The sequence below is a fragment of the Pleurodeles waltl genome, chromosome 3_1 (genome assembly GCF_031143425.1).
Source record: "Pleurodeles waltl isolate 20211129_DDA chromosome 3_1, aPleWal1.hap1.20221129, whole genome shotgun sequence".
Taxonomy (NCBI): domain Eukaryota; kingdom Metazoa; phylum Chordata; class Amphibia; order Caudata; family Salamandridae; genus Pleurodeles; species Pleurodeles waltl.
Genome location: NC_090440.1, coordinates 1,070,516,661 through 1,070,539,414, shown reverse-complemented (window position 1 = coordinate 1,070,539,414; position 22,754 = coordinate 1,070,516,661).

Here is a 22,754-nt window from a genome sequence, read left to right as displayed (position 1 = left end):
TGAGGTGTGAAGTGGCCTGGCTTCACACAAAGGAATGTGCCTGTGGGAGGGAATCTCCCCTCAGCAGATGGTGAGGCAGGAAGGGGGAGGGCTGCCAAACTGGTCTTCAAAGGCAGAGAAGGACATTTGGAGCAACCAGCAACACCCACACATCCTGCAACCCCAGACAACTAGGTGCCCCCTTGATTAGATTAGGAGAGGGCAGGAGAGGGGTGTGTTTATGATTTTTAGCCACACCAGTGGGTGGGCTCAGCCAGATGTAACCTCCAAAAATCAGATTCAGCCATGATGGATTTTTGGAGAATGTTGCCTCCTGGGATTGATTTTTGCCACACTTCCCAGGAAGCGGTCATCACAGGGGGAAGGACCCTGCACCTGATTGGAGAACCAGGACCCCCCTGCTTTTCACCAACGAGCAAGGATAAAACTGGCAGAACTGCACCCACACCTCAGATCCCCATCAGATTCCAACAAGGAAGAACCAAAGGAGAAGAAGGACTGCCCTGCTGGACCCCTGGCCTGCACCTGGAACCTGCACTCAGAAGGACTGCACTAGCTGCGCACTTGGGCTTCACCACAAGAAGGACTTTTGCCTGGCTTCAACTGGTTCAAGGAGGGACTCCCTGTTTGCTACAGGTGAAAAATTGCTATCCAGAGTCCCCTGCACCAACTCCTGAAGAAAGCGACCAGCTGACCACTGTACAGTGGCCAAAAAGGAGTTTGCACCAGGTGCATTCTGGGAGTTGTAGTCCCCCCCCCCCCCCCCCCCCCGGACCATCTCAGAACTTCTGGACCCTTGGGGTGAGCTCTGGACCCCAAAAGAACCTTAAAAGGCCATCTGGGAGAAGCTCCAGAAGTTTGGAGAAGTTTGGACAACTTTTGTGAAAAAAACTCCATAGAGGGACCGACCCGCCACGGCAACTCTAGCAGGCTTGCCTCAACCGCGACCCGGCCTGATTTGCTGGTTCGTCCCGGTAAAGAAAATCTCAGAAAAAGAAACTAAGGGGGTCATTACAACCCTGGCGGACGGTGTTAAAGCTGCGTAAATACCGCAAACAGGCCGGCGGACAAAAAAAGGGAAATATGACCCTGGCGGTAACCGCCAACAAAGACAGCCACTTTAACACACCGCCCGCCACGGCGGTACAGACAAGCAGCGCAGCGGTTACCGCCAACAGACAGGCGGGAGACAATGTACTGCCCAGACAATTACAACCCGCCAATCCGCCACCTTTTCCGGGGCGGATTCACTGTGGATAAAAACATGGCGGAAACAGCTTTTGCTATGAGAAAACACTCACCTGAACACATCCCACAAGGAAGGAGGACACCATGGAGCCCGAATTACAAATCCTCCCTGCCCTTGTCTTTCTGCTCCTCTACGACCAACAGCTACGTAGGCGCCGAACACACCGGTGAGTACTGCACCTATGACACGGGGGAGGGGGGAGGCAAAAGTTAGGGGGACACCCAACAATCACCCACTCACCCACCCTCGCATATTACAACATACACACCAATGCAGTCACAAAAATCACAGTAACAACCCACAATCCCCCCGGAAGAATGAAAACACAAAGCAAATTTCGGGCAAACATTGTAATGTGGCAATATACCTGTCATACAAAAATATACAGATATATATATCTCAAAATCACTCTTATTTACACAAACAATCCGAGAAGTAGTGCAGATATGTGCACAACAATGTCCGTGCACCAACAGTCCAAAAATGCATGGGCGAGGCCCACCAACTATACCGGACCAAAATCGGAGAGAACACTGCCGGGGCATCAGATAGAAACACTACAGGCACCTCAGGGGGAAGGGAAGGTGGGGCACCTCAGCCACATGTATGCGAAGCCAGATCCACGACGGGGCTCCATGCCCATTGATGTATCCTGGGGAGTGCAAAGCCACAGTCTCTCAAGTCTCTACGGTGGGTGGCTTGCCCACTGTGCCATCCTGGGGAGTGCATAGCCACAGTCTCTCAAGTCTCTATGGTGGGTGGCTTGCCCACTGTGCCATCCTGGGGAGTGCAAAGCCACAGTCTCTCAAGTCTCTACAGTGGGTGGCTTGCCCACTGTGCCATCCTGGGGAGTGCAAAGCCACAGTCCCTCAAGTCTCTACAGTGGGTGGCTTGCCCACTGTGCCATCCTGGGGAGTGCAAAGCCACAGTCTCTCAAGTAGATGCAGTTCTCTACTGCTACTGGGTGGGACTGGTGCCCAGACTGGATGAGTCTCCCCGTGAAAGTTCATGTCCTGTCACTGTCCCAGCTGCACATGGGAGAAGGATGCCTGATGTGGCGGCCTCTTCATTCCTACACAGTGCATGACCTGTTCAGCGGTGCTTTGACATGGTGGTTCTGGACTGTTCAGCGGTGCTTTGCCATGGCGGTATTTGCCCTGTTCAGCGGTGCTTTGTCATGGCGGTCTTTGCCCTGTTCAGCGGTGCTTTGCCATGGCGGTTCAGGACTGTTCAGCGGTGCTTTGCCATGGCGGTTCTGGACTGTTCAGCGGTGCTTTGCCATGGCGGTCTTTGCCCTGTTCAGCGGTGCTTTGCCACGGCGGTCTTTGCCCTGTTCAGCGGTGCTTTGACATGGCGGTTCTGGACTGTTCAGCAGTGCTTTGCCATGGCGGTATTTGCCCTGTTCAGCAGTGCTTTGCTATGGTGGTCTTTGCCCTGTTCAGCGGTGCTTTGCCATGGCGGTCTTTGCTCTGTTCAGCGGTGCTTTGACATGGCGGTTCTGGACTGTTCAGCGGTGCTTTGCCATGGCGGTCTTTGCCCTGTTCAGCGGTGCTTTGCCATGGTGGTCTTTGCCCTGTTCACCAGTGCTTTCACATGGCGGTTCTGGACTGTTCAGCGGTGCTTTGCCATGGCGGTCTTTGCCCTGTTCAGCGGTGCTTTACCATGGCGGTCTTTGCCCTGTTCAGCGGTGCTTTGCCATGGCGGTCTTTGCCCTGTTCAGCGGTGCTTTGCCATGGCGGTCTTTGCTCTGTTCAGTGGTGCTTTGACATGGCGGTTCTAGACTGTTCAGCGGTGCTTTGCCATGGTGGTCTTTGCCCTGTTCAGCGGTGCTTTGCCATGGTGGTCTTTGCCCTGTTCAGCGGTGTTTTGACATGGCGGTTCTGGACTGTTCAGCGGTGCTTTGCCATGGCGGTCTTTGCCCTGTTCAGCAGTGCTTTGCCATGGCGGTCTTTGCCCTGTTCAGCGGTGCTTTGACATGACGGTTCTGGACTGTTCAGCGGTGCTTTGTCATGGCGGTCTTTGCCCTGTTCAGCGGTGCTTTTCGCCATGGCGGTCTTTGCCCAGTTCAGCGGTGCTTTGACATGGCCGTTCTGGACTGTTCGGTGGTGCTTTGCCATGGCGGTCTTTGCCCTGTTCAACGGTGCTTTGCCATGGCGGTCTTTGCCCTGTTCAGCGGTGCTTTGACATGGCGGTTCTGGACTGTTCAGCGGTGCTTTGCCATGGCGGTCTTTGCCCTGTTCAGCTGTGCTTTACCATGGCGGTCTTTGCGCTGTTCAGCGGTGCTTTGACATGGCGGTTCTGGACTGTTCAGCGGTGCTTTGACATGGCGGTTCTGATACGGACATTGGTGTGTGGCATGACATTCTCTACAATGGGCATTGGTGGGTGGCATGACGTTCCATCATTGCCCAGCGGGGCTGTGGCATTTGGGCCCCTCCTGGGCTGTGACTCCGGCGGTGGTCTCCTGACCACTGACGATACTTGGGCCCTCCTGGGCTGTGACTCCGGCGGTGGTTTCTGGACCAGTGACGATACTTGGCCCTCCTGGGCTGTGACTCCGGCGGTGGTTTCTGGACCAGTGACGATACTTGGGCCCTCCTGGGCTGTGACTCCGGCGGTGGCAATGGTCTCTGGACCAGTGACGACGGTGCTGGCGGTTGTGTCTGGACCTCCGGAAATGATGACGCACTTCTCCGCCGTGACACTCACAACTGGCTTGGCAGACTTCCTCTGGACCTTCCCCACCTTTGTTGGAGTTACAGCTGACTCTCCAATCCCCTTCGAACCCATGTCACTTGTTGTCCCACCAGAAGTCTTAACACGGTCCAATCGGCCACTCTCCAATTTTAGAGCCTTTACAGGGGGTGGGCTGCCAGTGCCTTGGCTCCGGGTCCTACCGCCTGCCCTGGTGGCCAGTGCACTCCACAAACCTTGAACACGCACCACTGGTACTGGAGGATTTGTGGCTGAGGCGCTACGACGGGACTGATGAATTGGAGGGGGTGTGGGGGCAAAAAGGTAAATTTGACATAGGGACAGTTTCTGACGGACACTGGGATGGGTAGCTGGAGGGGGTCTGGGAGTGGAGGAAGAGGAGGTGGTTGTAGGAGGTGTCACTTTAGGTGTTTTGGGTGCAGGTACTGGAGGCTGTCGTGAGGTGGATGGATGTTGGGTGAGTGATTTCCGGCGTTTGTGTACTTTGGGAGGGGGCGTCACAGACACACTGGGAGAGGACACAGGGGACGTGTAAATGGCAGTGGAGGTGGTGAGTGCAGGTGAGCGGCTTGTGGTGCTGGGTGTCCTGGTGCGAGTCCTCGTGCCTGTAGATGTGGTGCATGCAGGTGTGTGTGTAAACGAGACTGGGAGGGAGGAGGGAAAAGAGGAGGAGGGGGACACAGTGGAGACAGTGGATGTTGCTGTGTCTGTATGTGGGTGAGGCTTGCGTGAGTGCCTGTGGTGTGTGTGGTGCCTATGTTTGCTTGAGCTACTTGTGTGTGTTGACTTGTGTGCATGCTGGTCTGTAGGTGTGCTTGGGATGGGCTGGGGTACAGGGGATTGGGTCTGGGTGGAGGAAGTTGGAGGGGGGAGGCTGGATACAGGGACAATGGCTGCCATCAGTGCTGAGGCCAGAGATTGCAGGGTTCGCTGAAAGACAGCCTGACCCGAATGAATGCCCTCCAGGAATGCATTACCATGTTGCAACTCTCGTTCTACACCCTGGATGGCATTCACAATGGTAGACTGCCCAACAGTGAGTGACCTGAGGAGGTCAATGGCCTCCTCACTGAGGGCAGCTGGGGTGACTGGGGCAGGGCCTGAGGTGCCTGGGGCGAAGGTGATGCCCACCCTCCTGGGTGAGCGGGCACGGGGCGAACGCTGAGGGGCTGCTGGGAGGGCGGTGCTGGTAGGGGAGGTGGCGGCTGTACCTGTAGAAGTGGGGCGCACAGATGGTGCCGCCACCACAGGGGAGCTCCCATTGGCGGACGAGTCCGCGTCGCAGGTTGGTGATCCGGTGGCCGACGTGACGCTCCCCTCGCCCTCTGTCCCACTGGTGCATTCAGAGTCTGTGTTGTGGCCCTCCATGGCCATGTGGGATGCAGCTCCCTCGTGCTCCGGTGCCACTGTACCACCGCCTGATGATGCTGTTGTACAAGAGGACAGGGAGAGCAGGAAAAGGGGGGAGACAGAAGAAAGAGAGTTTTAGTGCATGGCATTCCGCTACCGTTGGCGGACAAGACAGACGCAGGAGCCCCCTGCATAACGCCGCACATGCAATTTCTGGGATATGGCCTACATGGCAATGGTGGACATCTGCGCACATGGATGCCACAGGGGCAACTATACCTCAACTTGGCACTCTGCTGAGGTGGGGTTGAGTGCCACATGGCCTACATTACGGAGGGGCCTTGCCTACCGAATTCGCCCTGGCCTAGGGACACCCACAGCCCACCTCCCCCACCCAGACACCTCCACTGCACGCAAAGTCCGCAGAATGAGGTTGTACTCACCCCCTTGTGTCTGCTGTGATGTCCTCAAGCGCCCATCCAACTCCGGGTAGGCCACCGCCAGGATCCGGAACATCAGGGGGGTCATGGTGCGACGGGCACCCCTCCCACGTTGAGGCCATCTCCAGCTGAGCCTCCGCCGTCTTCTTGCTGCAGCGGCGAATGTCCTCCCATCTCTTCCGGCAGTGGGTGCCCGTCTCTGTGGGCCCCCAGGGTCCGGACCTCCTTTGCGACGGCATGCCAAATGTCCCTCTTCTGGGGGGCGCTGACCTACATGACATGCACAAGGGAAAAGGAACAGTCATTACCAACTGCACCGTCAATGTGAGTGGCCCCCTCCCTACTCTGGCCATGTGGCCCATTCATTCACATGCATTAATGTTCTATGTACTCCCCTTCCCTCTTCCACCCAGCCCTCTCCACCCAGGCCTAGCCCATACAACGTGCTCCCTGTGTACTAACCTGTTGGTCTGGAGGACCGTAGAGTAGCGTGTACTGGGGGAGGACCCCATCTACAAGTTTCACCAACTCCTGTGCAGTGAAGGCAGGGGCCCTTTCCCCAGACGCAGCAGCCATTGTCGCTTCCAGACCGAGGTCACAGCAGCACTAGCAGTGTAGGTCCTCTCCTGTCGAAGGTCAGGTATCTAGTGATTGAAGAGATAGAACCGGTGACGTCCGTGGCGGTGCGCATCATCACCGCCGGCGCACCTGTTCATTGGCTCCTGGGACTCATAGGGTCCAATGTTAACCAATGCAGCATTGTGCCGCGGTCTACGACCGCGACAGTGTGCAACGCCAGCGCAGTTACCCCACAATCCCATTGTCCCAGTTTAGAGGTCAGGCAGCCGCCATTTCAGGGGCCCACATGGTTTCATTTACTACTGCGTCACACATAGCTAGGCCTACACTGAACACACATACAGGAAGGGTTTTGTGTCTGGTGTAGTATTGTGTGTAACTTTGGGTACATACCTGGAGGAATAGTGACTGGTTCTTCGCTGTTGTCCTTCGTAGGCACCGTCAGCTGGGACATATGAGAAGATGGCGGAATCCTCCGGTGTACCGACCGCTGGTGGACCTGTTGACAATGGAAGAAAGACATGTCACCGTCACCTACAGGTTTGACCGTGCCACTATCCAGGAACTATGTACCCAGTTGGAGCCAGACCTGATGTCACCGATCCGCCATCCGACTGGAACCCCCCCTGACGTGCAGGTGCTGTCAGTGCTCCATTTCCTTGCAAATGGGTAATTTCAGACAACAGTGGCCATGGCATGAGGGATGTCCCAGCCTGTGTTTTCCAACGTCTTGTCCAGAGTGTTGTCTGCCCTGCTGAAACACGTAAGGAGATACATCATATTCCCTCAGGTGGAGGATTTACCTACAGTGAAAGGTGACTTCTATGCCCTTGGACATATCCCCAACATCATAGGTGCCATTGATGGGACCCATGTAGCTCTGCCCCCCCGCAGGAGTGAACAGGTGTACAGGAACAGGAAGAGTTATCATTCCATGAATGTCCAGATGGTCTGTTTGGCAGACCAGTACATCTCGCAGGTAAATGCTATGTTCCCTGGCTCTGTGCATGACGCCTACATCCTGCGGAATAGCAGCATCCCTGATATGATGGGTCAACTCCAGAGGCACTGTGTATGGCTATTGGGGGACTCTGGTTACCCCAACCTTTCCTGGCTATTGACCCCAGTGAGGAATCCCAGGACCAGGGCAGAGGAACGGTACAATGATGCCCATGGGCGGACTAGGAGGGTTATCGAACGCACCTTCGGCCTCCTTAAGGCCAGGTTCATGTGCCTCCATATGAAAGGTGGATCCCAATTCTACTCACCGAAGAAGGTGTGCGACATCATCGTCGCCTGCTCCATGCTCCATAATTTGGCATTGCGACGCCAGGTGCCTTTTCTGCAGGAGGATGATCCAGATGACGGTGTTGTAGCAGCTGAGGAGACTGTCGAGCCTTTGGACAGTGATGAGGATAAAGCTGAGGAAGAAGAAAACGACAACAGGGAGTCAGTCATACAGCAATATTTCCAGTGACACACAGGTGAGAACATTTTCTGGTTTGACATTACATTAACTTTCACACGTCTACCTCTATCCTGTACCTACATTTCACTCACTATTTGTTAATTGAGTTGTACCCTTCCATTTCAGTTTCACAAGTGTGGTAACCTACGTGTCAACTGCTTGCATCCTTCAAGGGCTTGTGATGTGTGACATAGGTATGTTAGCCTTACAATGGGTAACCCATTATGACACTGTGATTGATAATACAAAGTACCAAATCATAGACTGACTCCAGATTTTTTGGTGTTTCAAGTGTGTTTATTTAACTGCTCATAAAATGTTGGGGGGTTGTAAAATGGTGATGGGTGATGGTGGAGGAATGTCCATGGCAGAGTCCAGTCTATTAGTCTCACAGGTGCACTGGCCATCTGGGCTTTGGAAGTGGAACTGGGGCAGTTCGAATATGGACAGGGTAACAAAGTGGGACAGTGGGGGGGGACAATCAGGGTGGTCTTATTTCCTGGCGGGGGTCTTGCCATCTTGCTCTGTCCTGTTCCTGGATCTCAGGGACCGCTTGCATGGTGGTTGTCCGTCTGCAGGGGGTGGGGTGCTGATGTGGTGGTCCTGTGGTGGTGCCTCCTGTCCACTAGCACCGGCGGAGGTGGTGGGCAGTTCATCGTCCTGGCTAGTGTCAGGGGCCCCTTGGAGTGCCACGGTGTCCCTCAAGGTCTTTTGAATGTCCGTCAGCAACCCTACGACGGTGCCCAGGGCAGAGCCGATGGTCCTGAGCTCCTCCCTGAACCCCAAATACTGCTCCTCCTGCAGACGCAGGGTCTCCTGCAACTTGTCCAGGACCGTCGCCATCGTCTCCTGGGAGTGGTGGTAGGCTCCCATGATGGAGGAGAGGGCCTCGTGGAGAGTTGGTTCCCTTGGCCTGTCCTCCCTCTGTCGCACAGCAGCCCTCCCAGTTCCCCTGTGTTCCTGTGCCTACGTCCCCTGGACCGTGTGCCCACTACCACTGCCCCCAGGTCCCTGTTGTTGTTGGGGTGGTGGGTTAGCCTGGGTGCCCTGTAGTGGTGGACACACCGCTGATAGACCTGTCCTGGGTAGGGAGGTTTGGGCCCGCAGGGTGGGTGCTGTGCTGGTGTCACCAGAGGGTGGAAGCTCGGTGTTGGGCTGTGGCTGGGCAAGGGGAACCGACTGTCCTGAGGCCCACGATGGTCCGGGCTGGTCATCAAGATCCAGTGGGGCAGAGCTGCTGTCGTCACTGTGGGCCTCTTCTGGGGGTGGAGTGGTGTTGTCTGGACCCTCTGGTGTGGTGACGGACCTTCGGATTCCTGCAGGGGTATAAGTACATGATTATTGCATGTGTGTGTGTCATGGTGTGCAATGGGTGGGTGTGCGTGTACCCCAGTGCAAGCATTCCTGTGTGGGGTCTTGTGTGATGATGGTTGGGGGGGTGTTCTGGGTATGTGCAGTGAGCATGCTTTAGTGAGGGGTGACCATGCTTAGTTGTGTCATGCAGGGCTTGGTGTTGGGTTGGGTGGTTTGTGTTATGGGTAGATTAGTGAGGATTTGGGGTGATAGGGGAGGGTGTGAGTGTGGGGGTGTGTGATAGCATGCAGGTAGGGTAGGGGATGTGACAGTTAAGATTTGACTTACCAGTGTCCCATCCTCCACCGACTCCTCCGAGGCTCTCAGGATGCAAGATGGTCAAGACTTGCTCCTCCCATGTTGTTAGTTGTGGGGGAGGAGGTGGGGGTCTGCCGCCAGTTCACTGCACCGCGATGTTGTGCCTGGAGACCGTGGAACGCACCTTCCCCTGTAGGTCGTTCCACCTCTTCCTGATGTCCTCCCTATTTCTTGGGTGCTGTCCCACGGCGTTGACACTGTCCACTATTCTGCGCCATAACTCCATCTTCCTGGCTATTGATGTGTGCTGTACCTGTGAGCCAACTAGCTGTGGCTCTACCCGGACGATTTCCTCCACCATGACCCTGAGCTCCTCCTCGGAGAAGCGGGGGTGTCTTTGGCGTGACATGGGGGGTGTGTGTGAGTGTGGGGTGGAGTATGTGGTGATGAGTGTGGTGAGTGTAGTGGTATGTGGTGTTTTGTGCGTGGATGTTGTGTGGGTGATGGTGTTTTGTGCCTCTGTGTGATGGGGTTGTCAATAGCTGTGCACTCTCTCTCGCCTTCTCTCAGAATTTCTGGTTGTAGGGGTTTGTGGGTGATGTGGGTGTGTGTTTTATATTGTGTTGGGTGTGTGGGAGTGGTGTGTGTATGTGTATCAGGTGTGTGTATTTGTAATTGTCCAATGTGGCGGTGTTTTGGAGCTGTGTGTGTATTTTGAGCGCGGCGGTGTGTAGCTCCAATGGAATACCGCGGTTGAATGACCGCCTCGTGGATTCGTGGGTCGTAATAGCATGGGCGTGTTTCTGTTGGCGTGGAGGTGGAGGATTTGTTTCCGCATGTTTATCGCTGACCTTTGGTGTGGCGGTGTTGTGTGGGTGCCTGAACAAAAGGTTTCGTTTTTTTTTCAAAGTGCAGCTCGTTTTCCTTTAAGGAAAACGGGCTACACTTTGAAAAAAAAGACTGCTTTATTTGAAAGCTGTCACGGACATGGTCTTCAGCAGGCCACCGTCCCCGTGAGTGCCCAGACTCGCTATGGGGTCGCAAATTGCGACCCATCTCATTAATATTAATGAGGTGGGTCTTTGCGACCCCATAGCGAGTCACAGAAGGTGTCTGAGACACCTTTCTGCATTCCAAATTGCGAGTTGCAATTTGCGAGTCGCAGGGACTCACAAATTGCAAGTCGCAATTTGGAGTTTTGCTATATCTGGCCCCAGGTCCGAAGGTAAAAATCTCCACAGAGGATTCCAGCATTGCGTAACCGGAGAAGGGCTCCTGAAAGGTCGGATTGGACTGGCAGGTTCGTCCCGCTGAAGAAAATCTTCGAAAAAGAGACTAAGGGGGTTATTACAACTTTGGAGGAGGTGTTAATACGTCCCAAAAGTGACGGTAAAGTGACAGATATACCACAAGCCGTATTACGAATTCCATATGATATAATGGACTCGTAATACGGCTGGTGGTATATCCGTCACTTTACCGTCACTTTTGGGACGGATTAACACCTCCTCCAAAGTTGTAATAACCCCCTAAGTGTGAAGGTAAACTTTTAACCGAGGCCTCCCGCGGCCTGTAGCCAAGCAGGGCTCCATCGCGGTCGGCCTGAAACTTTGACTTTGCCCCGGTCTAGGTGCAACCAGATGACCCGATTGGCGCTCTTTGTTTCTAGGCGCAAAAAAAAAAAGATTCTTTGAAAATTCATATCTCCGGTTCCCCATATCTGATTGTAAACGTTTTGGTGTAATTTTAAAGATACAAATATAATCTATTTTAATAAATTGGTTTTGGATTTTTAAACTGTTTCCTGTGTTTTATTTAATTACTGTTTTGTGATATTTGAATGCTTTACACTCTGGGGGTCATTCCAACCCTGGCGGTCGGTGTTAAAGCGGCGGCCAACCTGCCAACAGGCAGGCAATAAAAAAAATGGAATTCTGACCCTGGCGGGAACCGCCAACACAGGCCGCCACTTTAACAATCCGACCGCCACGGCGGGACAAACAAACAGCGCGGCGGTCACCGCCAACAGACAGGCGGCAGACAATGTACCGCCCACACTATCACGACCCACCAATCCGCCACCTTTTCCGGGGCGGGAGCCCCGCCGATAAAAACACGGCGGAAACAGACTACGAACGGGAAAACGCTCACCTATACACACTCCACGAGGAATCTGGACAGCATGGAACCCGAATTAAACATCCTACCAGCCATTGTCTTCCTGCTCCTCTACCAGGAGCACATACGCCGGCGCAGAAGACAACGGTGAGTACTGCACCTACGACACAGGGGAGGGGGGAGGAGAAAAGGTTACGGGCACACACATACGTGACACAATCCCCCCCCCCCAAATCCCTACACACCAATGCAGAGCAACAAGTCAGAGTGACACCCCCCAAACCCCCGGAATAATGCAAAGACAAAATAAAATGATCATTAAAATTGAAGTATATTATAGCATATTTGAAGTTAAGTGAAATCTGAAATATAAAATAAATATATTACAACATGAACAATATATACATAGTCCAAAAGTCCGGCACATATTGGCTACATTCCATTGTTCGTGGGCCAATGTGCATAAACACATGGGCAAAGCCCACACACGAGACCCGATTCCATTGGAGAGAACACTGCTGGGGCATCAGATAATAAAACCACAGGCACCTCAGGGGGAAGGGAAGGGGGGGCACCTCAGCCACATGAGTCCACGACGCCAGATCCACGAGGGGCCTCCATGCCCACTGTACCATCCTGGGGAGTGCAAAGCCACAGTCTCTCAAGTCTCTACAGTGGGTGGATTGCCCACTGTACCATCCTGGGGAGTGCAAAGCCACAGTCCATCAGGTGGATTACAGACTCCACTGGTTATGGAGGAGGCATGTTGGCCAGAGTGCTTCGTGAAGCCCTGCCCGACACAGATCTGGCCCTGCCAATGGGCCAGCGGTGCTTGAGATGAAGGGCCCAGCGGAGCAGTTCAGAGACGGCGGTGCCCAGCGGAGCGGTGCTTGACAGGAAGGGCCCAGCAGACCAGTTCAGAGATGGCGGTGCCCAGCGGAGCGGTGCTTGACAGGAAGGGCCCAGCGGACCAGTTCAGAGACGGCGGTGCCCAGCGGAGCGGTGCTTGACAGGAAGGGCCCAGGGGAGTGGTGCTTGACAGGAAGGGCCCAGCGGAGCGGTGCTTGACATGAAGGGCCCAGCGGACCAGTTCAGAGACGGCGGTGCCCAGCGGAGCGGTGCTTGACAGGAAGGGCCCAGCGGAGCGGTGCTTGACAGGAAGGGCCCAGCGGAGTGGTGAATGACAGGAAGGGCCCAGCGGACCAGTTCAGAGACGGCGGTGCCCAGTGGAGCGGTGCTTGACAGGAAGGGCCCAGCGGAGCGGTGCTTGACAGGAAGGGCCCAGCGGAGCGGTGAATGACAGGAAGGGCCCAGCGGAGCGGTGCTTGACAGGAAGGGCCCAGCGGAGCGGTGCTTGACAGGAAGGGCCCAGCGGACCAGTTCAGAGACGGCGGTGCCCAGCGGAGCGGTGCTTGAGATGAAGGGCCCAGCGGAGTGGTGCTTGACAGGAAGGGCCCAGCGTAGCGGTGCTTGACAGGAAGGGCCCAGTGGAGCGGTGCTTGACAGGAAGGGCCCAGCAGAGCGGTGCTTGACAGGAAGGGCCCAGCGGAGCGGTTCTTGAGATGAAGGGCCCAGCGGAGCGGTGCTTGACAGGAAGGGCCCAGCGGAGCGGTGAATGACAGAAAGGGCCCAGCGGAGCGGTGCTTGACAGGAAGGGCCCAGCGGAGCGGTGCTTGACAGGAAGGGCCCAACGGACCAGTTCAGAGACGGCGGTGCCCAGCGGAGCGGTGCTTGAGATGAAGGGCCCAGCGGAGCGGTGCTTGACAGGAAGGGCCCAGCAGAGCGGTGAATGACAGGAAGGGCCCAGCGGAGCGGTGCTTGACAGGAAGGGCCCAGCAGAGCGGTGCTTGACAGGAAGGGCACGGTGCATCTCACGGCGGGGCCCTGTTCAGCGGTGCTTGTCTTGGCGCGGCCCTGTTCAGCAGTGCTTCTCACGGCGGGGCCCTGTTTAGCGGTGCTTGTCTTGGCGGGGCCCTGTTCAGCAGTGCTTCTCACAGCGGGCCCTGTTCAGCGGTGCTTGTCACGCCGGGGCCCTGTTCAGCGGTGCTTGTCACACCGGGGCCCTGTTCAGCGGTGCTTGTCACGGCGGGGCCCTGTTCAGCGGTGCTTTTCCCTTCCGTTTTCAGAGCTGTGGGCCCCACTGCGTGACCTCTGCTTTGTTTGCCCATGGACTACAGCTGTGTGACAGTGGTGTGTTGTCATCACAATGTAACTGAACATTTTGGCACCGTTATGTCTAATACATTTGTTCAAAATACAGGCAGACTCCAGATTTTTTAAGTGCAATAAGTGAATTTATTAAAGTGCTACATTTAGGAACATGATTGTAAAATGGTGATGGGTGATGGTGGAGTAATGTCCTTGGCAGAGTCCAGTTTTCAGTCTCACAGGTGCATTGTCCATATGCCTGTGGAAGGATGGAGCAGGGGTAGTTTAAGTTTGGACAGGGTGACAATGTGGGACAGTGGGATGACATCAGGGGGTATCCTTTGTTGGCGGGGGTCTTGGCATCCTACTCTGTCTTCTTGTGAGATCTCAGGTACCGCTTGCGGGGTGGTTCTTCTTCTGCAGGAGGTGGGGTTCGGGTGGCCTGTCGTTGTGTGGGGGCCTCCTGTCCACTAGCGCCGGCGGAGGTGGTAGGCTGTTCCTGGTCCATGCTAGTGACAGGGGCCCTTTGTGGTGCCACATGGTCCCGCAATGTGGTGACTATCTGGTTAAGGGCCACGGCGATGGTCCCCATTGCGGAACTAATGTTTCTCAGTTCCTCTCTGAACCCCATGTACTGTTCCTCCTGCAGTACCTGGATCTCCTGGAACCTGGCCAGTACCGTAGCCATCGTCTCCTGGGAGCGGTGGTATGCTCCCATGATGGAGGAGAGGGCCTCTTGGAGAGTCGGTTCCCTGGGCCTGTCCCCCCCTGTCGCACAGCAGCCCTCCCAGTTCCCCTGTTTCCCTGGGCCTCTGTCCCCTGGACCGTGTGCCCACTACCAATGCCCCCAGGTCCCTGTTGTTGTTGGGGTGGTGGGTCAACCTGGGTGCCCTGTAGTGGTGGACACACCGCTGATTGACGTGTCCTTGAGACAGAGGCATGGGCCCGCTGGGTGGGAGCTGTGCTGGTGTTCCCAGAGGGGGTTAGGTCTGCTGTAGCCTGTGGCTGTCTGTGGGGAACCGACTGTCCCGAGGTCCCCGATGGGCCGGGCTGGTCATCTGGGTCCAGGGAGACAGAGCTGCTGTCATCACTGGGGGCCTCTTCTGGGGGTGGGATGGACATCTCTGGACCCTCCGTGGCGGTGTGGTGGCGTTCGGGTCCTGCAGGGGTATAAGAGTATGGTTATTGCTTCTGTGTGTGCCATTTCGTGAAATGGGTGGGTGGCCGTGTCCCCCAGTGCTGGCATTCCCTTGTGGGGGCTTTTGTGACGGTGGCTTGTGGGGGTGATGAGTGTGTGCAGTGGGCATGCTTTGGTGATGGGTGTCCATGCTTTGGGGACGCATGCAGGGCTAGGTTTTGGGATGAGTTTTTTGTGATGGTGAGCCATTAGCAAGGAGTTGGTGTGATGGGGATGGGGGTGAGGGTGGGGGTATGATTTGGCATGCAGGTGGGGTGGGGGGAATGAAGTAGTGAAGATTTTACTTACCAGAGTCCATTCCTCCGCCTATTCCTGCGAGGCCCTCAGGATGCAGGATGTGCAAGACTTCCTCCTCCCATGCTGTGAATTCTGGGGGAGTAGGTGGGGGTCCGCCGCCAGTCTTCTGCACCGCGATGTTGTGCCTTGATACCATGGAACGCACCTTCCCCCGTAGGTCATTCCACCGCTTCCTGATGTCGTCCCGATTTCGTGGATGCTGTCCCACAGCGTTGACCCTGGCCACTATTCTTTGCCATAGCTCCATCTTCCTGGCAATGGTGGTGTGCTGCACCTGTGTCCCGAAGAGCTGGGGCTCTACACAAACTATTTCCTCCACCATGACCCTGAGTTCTGCGTCAGAGAACCTGGGGTGTCTTTGGGGTGCCATGGGGTGGTGTGGATGAGGTGAGGGGTGGTGTATGTGTTGTAGAGTGTGGTAAGTGCGGTGGTGTGTGGTGTTTTGTGGTGGATATTGTGTAGGTGATGTTGTGATTTACCTCTGTGTGATGGTGTACTCTATTCTGTGCTGTCTCTCTCTGTCCTTCAGTCGCAATTGTGGTCGTAGGGGTTTGTGGGTGATGTGGGAGTGTGTTTTATATTTAATTGGGTGTGTGGGAGTGGTGTGTGTATGTGTATCAGGTGTGTGTATTTTGAATTATCCAATGTGGATGTGTTTTGTAAAGGTGTGTGTATTTTGACCGCGGCGGTGTGTACCGCCAATGGAATACCGCGGTTGAAAGACCGCTGCGGGGATTTGTGGGTCGGAATGGTATGGGCGTATTTCTGTTGGCGTGATGGTGGAGGTTTGGTCATCGCCAGTTTCCCGCTGACCTTTGGTGTGGCGGACTTTTGTTGATGTCGGGTTTTTGGCGGTTTGCCAGTTGCGGGTCAGAATGACCGTGGCGGTTTACCGCGACCCCGGCGGTGTTGTGGAGGTCTTCTGACCGGCGGTAAGTGCCTTTTTCCGCTGAGGTCAGAATGACCCCCTCTGTCTCCTAAGTTAAGCCTTGACCCTCGTTGCCAAGCTACCAAGGGTTGAGCTGGGGTTAATTTACTGAGACCTAACTGGACCTTAGTGGAGGTTAGTGACCTATTGCTAAGTGTAGGTACCTACATGCCCTTACCAATAACCCATTTTCCAACATTTTTGGTGAGCAGTGGTGGGATCCTGTACTTGTGTTCAGTATCACGTTACAGTTTTAAGTAAAACAACTTAGAAATCCTTTAAATTGTCCTAGTGCAAACATTGGTTTTAATTTTTAATTTGGATTAATTTCAATTATTGAATTTTTGTGATTTTTCTAAATTCTTGTTTCCAATTTTTGCAAAAAGTTTTTGTTGACACAAAACCAGGGAACCATGGAGATTGACCTGGCTAGCCTACCCACACTGACAGTAGTCCAGCTTAGGGGGTTGTGTACTGAAAGGGGGTTGCCTGCAACCACTGACCTCAGGAAGCATGTCCTGATCAAATCCCTGACAGCATGGGCTGAGGCCCAAGAGCTAGACTCAGAAGAAGTTCCAGAGGAGGGAGAAGTAGGGGAGGATGCTAGCTCCAACCACTCAGGGGAGGGAGGGCATCTGAGCCTAAGTGAGGATGAGGAAGATCGGTCCTCATTACATATAGTCACTAGGGGCAGACCCAAAGCTAGTTGGGGGAAGGGGGTCCCTTCAGGAGGAGAGAACCTGTCCCTCAGGGAAAGAGAGCTGGAGGCCCAGCTAGCATTCATAGCTTTGGAGGCAGAGAAGCTGGCCATAGAAAATAAAAAGTGGGCAAGGGAAGAGAAAAGAGATGGTGGCAGCGACAAAGAAGCTGAGGTGTCCCTGGGTGGGGGTTTTTGCCCCAGATTACCCAAAGGGTTGGTTCCTGCCTATGTAGAGGGGGATGATATAGATAAGTGGCTGAGGGCCTTTGAGAGGGCCCTCCAGATGAGGAGAGTCAATCCTCAGTACTGGGGTTCACATCTTTGGGAGTTGGTTCCCAACTCTGGGAGGGATAGGCTCCTAACCTTGAGGGGGGAGGAGGCAGACTCATACCCCAGTATGAAGAGATGCTTGACTAAAAAGTTTGGTCTGACCCCAGAGCAGTATAGGCTCAAGTTTAGGGACACCCAAAGACAAGCACTCAGTGCTGGGTGGACTTTGTGGACATTTCAGTAAAAGCACTAGAGGGCTGGATACAGGGCAACAAGGTAAGTACCTTTGAGGGGCTGTACAATTTGATTATGAGGGAGCACCTTCTAACCAATTGTGTCCAAGAGAAGCTCCGCCAGTATCTAGTTGACTCTAAGTTGACCAACCCCAGAGAGCTGGGGGAGGCAGCAGATGACTGGTTAAGAAGTAGGGTTGACCAGGAACCCCCAGGGGGTGATCAGAAAAAGGGAGGACATGGTTCTTCTCAGGGGAAGAACCAAGGAAAAAATATGAAAAGCCCAAAGAGTCCTCACAAGAGTCCCCAAAAACTTCTCAGGGTGGGGGAGCCCCGAGCCATTCCACTTCTAAGGGGAAAGGGTATCAGGGAAAGAATTATGATCCTGCTAAAGCAGGAAAGTTTCAGGAGCTTGCTAAGGCCGGCAAGTGTTTTGAGTGTCGTCAACCTAGACACAAAAGAGGAGATGCTATCTGCTCCAAGAAGCCCCCCACTGGTGGGCAATCCCAGGGGATTACTAGTGTAGGGTTGGGGGTGGAAGTTGGCCCAGGGCTGGGATCAGGGTACACAGAGGTCACCTTAGTATCCGTGGGTGGGGTGGACATTGCAACTATGGCCACCTTACCTCCCAGCATGGAGAGGTATAGGCAGAGGCCTAAAGTCAATGGGACTAAGGTGGAAGCTCTGAGAGATACAGGAGCCAGTGTGACAATGGTCACAGAGAAGCTGGTTTCTCCAGAACAGGTCTTACCTGGTGTCTTCCACCAAGTGACTTATGCATATAGCAGAACCAAACTCCATCCCATGGCCATGGTGAGTCTGGAATGGGGAGGTGTGACTGGCCCTAAGAAGGTAGCTGTAGCTCCTGCCCTCCCAGTAGAGTGTCTGCTGGGAAATGATCTTGAAGCATCTGAATGGTCAGAGGTGGAGAGAAGGGTCCATGCACAGATGCTGGACCTCCCTGAATGGGTGTGTGCTGTGACCAGGTCACAGGCCGCACAACAGGGAAGTGCTGGACACTTGGACCCTGGAACAATGGGTCAAGCCTCCAAGAAGAAGAGAAGGGGCACTGGGTCTGGCTTGCCAGCCCCTACAAGTACAGAGGGTCAGGAGGAATCCAACCCTGAGGGGGAGGATCTGACCTCTGAGGGAGGGACACTTTCCCTGCAAGCTCTGCCTGACTTGGCAGAACTGCAAGGGACAGGTGGGCCCACCAGAGAAGAGTTGTACCAGGGACAAAGAGAGTGTCCCACTCTTGAGGGCCTGAGGCAGACTGCTGCCAGGCAATAACAAGGGGATACCAGTGGGACCCACAAGGTTTACTGGGAGGATGAAGTTATCTACACTGAGGCAAGGGCCCTCAAACCAGGGGCCACCAGGAGAGTAGTGGTCCCCCAGAAGTATAGGGAATTTCTCCTTACCTTAAGCCATGATATCCCATTAGCTGGAGATTTGGGACAGACCAAGACCTGGAACAGGCTGGTCAACCATTTTTATTGGCCCCAAATGTCAGAAAAAGTCAAGGAGTTTTGCAGCTCCTGTGTCACCTGCCAAGCCAGTGGCAAGACAGGGGGCAAGCCAAATACTCCCTTGATACCACTGCTAGTGGTTGGGACTCCCTTTGAGCGGGTGGGGATTGACATTGTTGGTCTCCTAGACCCACCAACTGCCTCAGGCAACAGGTACATTTTGGTGGTTGCGGACCATGCCACAAAGTACCCTGAGGCAATACCCCTCCAGGCAGTCATTGCTCCCACAGTGGCTAGGGCCCTACTTGGTGTGTTCACCAGAGTGGGGTTCCCAAAGGAGGTGGTCTCAGATAGGGGCACAAACTTTATGTCAGCCTATCTGAAAGCCATGTGGGATGAGTGTGGTGTTACCTATAAGTTCACCACCCCCTATCATCCACAGACCAATGATCTGGTGGAAAGATTTAATAAGACCCTGAAGGGCATGATCATGGATTTGTCTGACAAACTCAGGAGGAGATGGGATGTTCTCCTCCCATGCCTGCTGTTTGCCTACAAAGAGGTGCCACAGAAGGGGGTTGGATTCAGCCCCTTTGAGTTACTGTTTGGGCACCCTGTAAGAGGCCCATTGTGCTTGGTGAGAGAGTCTTGGGAAAAGCCTCTCAGAGAGACCAAGGAGAATGTGCTAGATTATGTGATGGGCCTGCGGTCACATGAAGAAAGCAAGCAGAAACCTGGAGGCCAGCCAGGAGCTCATGAAGCTCTGGCATTATCAGAAGGCTACCATGCCTGAGTATTACCCAGGACAGCTGGTGTGGGTTTTGGAGCCCATGGCTCCTAGGGCACTTCAGGCCAAATGGACTGGGCCCTATCCAATTCTGGAGAAAAAGGGTAAGGTCACCTACTTGGTGGACCTTGGCACCCCCAGGAATCCTCATAGGATCCTGCATGTTAACAGGCTGAAACCCCACCAGGACAGGGCAGACATGACCATGCTGATGGTCACTGATGAAGGGAAGGAGGAGGAGGGTAAACCTCTGCCAGACCTCCTGTCCTCAAATGCACAAGATGGGTCAGTGGAGGGAGTGACACTCTCTCACAAGTTGACAGACCAGCAACAAAAAGACTGCAAACAAGTTTTGGAACAGTTTGCTAGTCTGTTCTCCCTGACCCCTGGACTCACCAATTGGTGTGTCCATGACGTTGACATTGGTGACAGATTGCCTGTCAAGAACAAGCTGTACAGGCTGTCTGACCAGGTCAAGGCCAACATCAAAGCTGAAGTGGCTATGATGTTGGAGCTCAAGGTAATTGAGCCCTCTGACAGTCCTTGGTCCAGTCCAGTGGTACTGGTGCCCAAACTAATCCCCAAGGTGGGAAGAAAGAATTGAGATTTTGTGTGGACTACAGAGGTCTAAACACAGTCACAAGGACTGATGCTTACCCCATACCTAGAGCTGATGAGCTCATTGATAGGTTGGGGGCTGCCAAATTCCTGAGCACGTTTGATCTGACCTCAGGATACTGGCAGATTGCCTTAAGTCCAGGAGCTAAGGAGAGGTCAGCATTTTCCACACCAGAGGGCCACTTTCAGTTCAAGGTGATGCCCTTTGGCCTGAAAAATGCTTCTGCCACCTTCCAACGGTTGGTGAATAGAGTCCTGTCTGGGTTGGAATCTTTCAGTGCAGCTAATCTGGATGATATAGCTGTATTTAGTTCCACCTGGGAGGACCACCTGGTCCACCTGAAGGAAATGCTTCAGGCCCTGCTTTAAGCAGGCCTGACTATGAAGGCAAGCAAGTGCCAGATAGGGCAAAGCTCAGTTGTGTACCTGGGCCACCTTGTTGGTGAAGGCCATGTACAAACTCTCCAGCCCAAGATCCAGACTATCCTGGATTGGGAGGCTCCTAAAACCCATACTCAGGTCAGGGCCTTTCTTGGCCTGACTGGGTACTACAGGAGGTTTGTTAAGAATTATAGGACCATAGTGGCCCCTCTGACTGAGCTCACCTCCAAGAAACAGCCCAAGAAGGTCATTTGGACCCCAGAGTGTCAGAAAGCTTTTGACACCCTAAAACAGGCTATGTGTTCAGCACCAGTGTTGCTGGCCCCTGACTATAGCAAGGAGTTTATAGTGCAAACAGATGCTTCAGAGGAAGGGATTGGGGCAGTGATAGCACAAGTTAACGAAGAGGGCCAAGGTCAACCAGTTGCCTTCATCAGCAGGCGACTACTCCCCAGAGAGAAAAGATGGAGTGCCATTGAGAGGGAGGCCTTTGCTGTGGTCTGGTCCCTGAAAAAGTCGAGGCCTTACTTGTTTGGCACTCACTTCCGTGTACAAACTGACCACAGACCTCTCAGAAGGTTGATGCAGATGAGGGGGGAGAACCCAAAACTGTTAAGGTGGTCCATTTCCCTACAGGGGCTGGACTTCACAGTGGAGCACAGACCTGGGACTGCCCATGCCAATGCAGATGGCCTATCCAGGTTTTTCCACTTAGCTGATGAGGACTACCAGGGTGTAGGTTAGTACCCATCACCTTTCATCTGGGGGGGGCAGTGTAGGAAAGTCCTCCTCTTTGCCCTGGTCAGCCCCACACTTTTTGGACAGGTACTGGTGGTTACTGACTCTTGGCTGTGCCCTTGGTACTGCTTACCAGTCCCAGGGCCAGTGCTCTGTGTAAAATGGATATGCAAATTAGGCTAATTATAATTGGCTAAGTTAACCTACCTATAAGTCCCTAGTATATGGTAGGGCATGTAGGTTTAGGAACCAAAGCATAGGTAGTGCACCCATAGGTGCACTGCTGAGGTGCCCAGTGTCATTTTAAAGGCAGGCCTACCTTGCTGGCTGCTTTTAAATTAAAGTTATATGCAAATTCAACTTTGGAATTAAAAGTAGTTCCAAAGTCTTAAACTACCTTATTTTCACATATAAGTCACCCCTAAGGTGTGCCCTATGTGCCCCTAGGGCTGGGTGCCATGTACCTATAAGCAGGGACTTTATAAAGATAGTTTTAGAAGCCCTGGTGAGGTAAAAACAGCCAAATTCATTTTTCCCTCATTGTAGTAACTGGCCTTCATAGGCTAGAATGGGGAGACTTTATTTTAATTTTTAAAGTCTCCTTAAATGATGCATACCAATAATTTGGTATCAAATTAATTGTTGTAATAAATCCCACAACTTCCAGTTGTGGGATTTAATATAACTTGTTCAGGTAAAGAGTTTTAAACTTTACCTGAAAAAGTTGTCAATTTCAGCCCTGCATTGTTTTTGCTGCTGTGCTCTGATTGGCCAGCCTCTAGCAGCTTGGCCAAGCTACCTTGATGAGGTGTGAAGTGGCCTGGCTTCACACAAAGGAATGTGCCTGTGGGAGGGAATCTCCCCTCAGCAGATGGTGAGGCAGGAAGGGGGAGGGCTGCCAAACTGGTCTTTAAAGGCAGAGAAGGACATTTGGAGCAACCAGCAACACCCCCACATCCTGCAACCCCAGACAACTAGGTGCCCCCTTGATTAGATTAGGAGAGGGGTGTGTTTATGATTTTTAGCCACACCAGTGGGTGGGCTTAGCCAGATGTAACCTCCAAAAATCAGATTCAGCCATGATGGATTTTTGGAGAATGTTGCCTCCTGGGATTGATTTTTGCCACACTTCCCAGGAAGTGGTCATCACAGGGGGAAGGACCCTGCACCTGATTGGAGAACCAGGACCCCCCTGCTTTTCACCAAGGAGCAAGGATAAAACTGGCAGACCTGCACCCACACCTTAGATCCCCATCAGATTCCAACAAGGAAGAACCAAAGGAGAAGAAGGACTGCCCTGCTGGACCCCTGGCCTGCACCTGGAACCTGCACTCAGAAGGACTGCACCAGCTGCACACTTGGGCTTCACCACAAGACGGACTTTTGACTGGCTTCAACTGGTTCAAGGAGGGACTCCCTGTTTGCTACAGGTGAAAAATTGCTATCCAGAGTCCCCT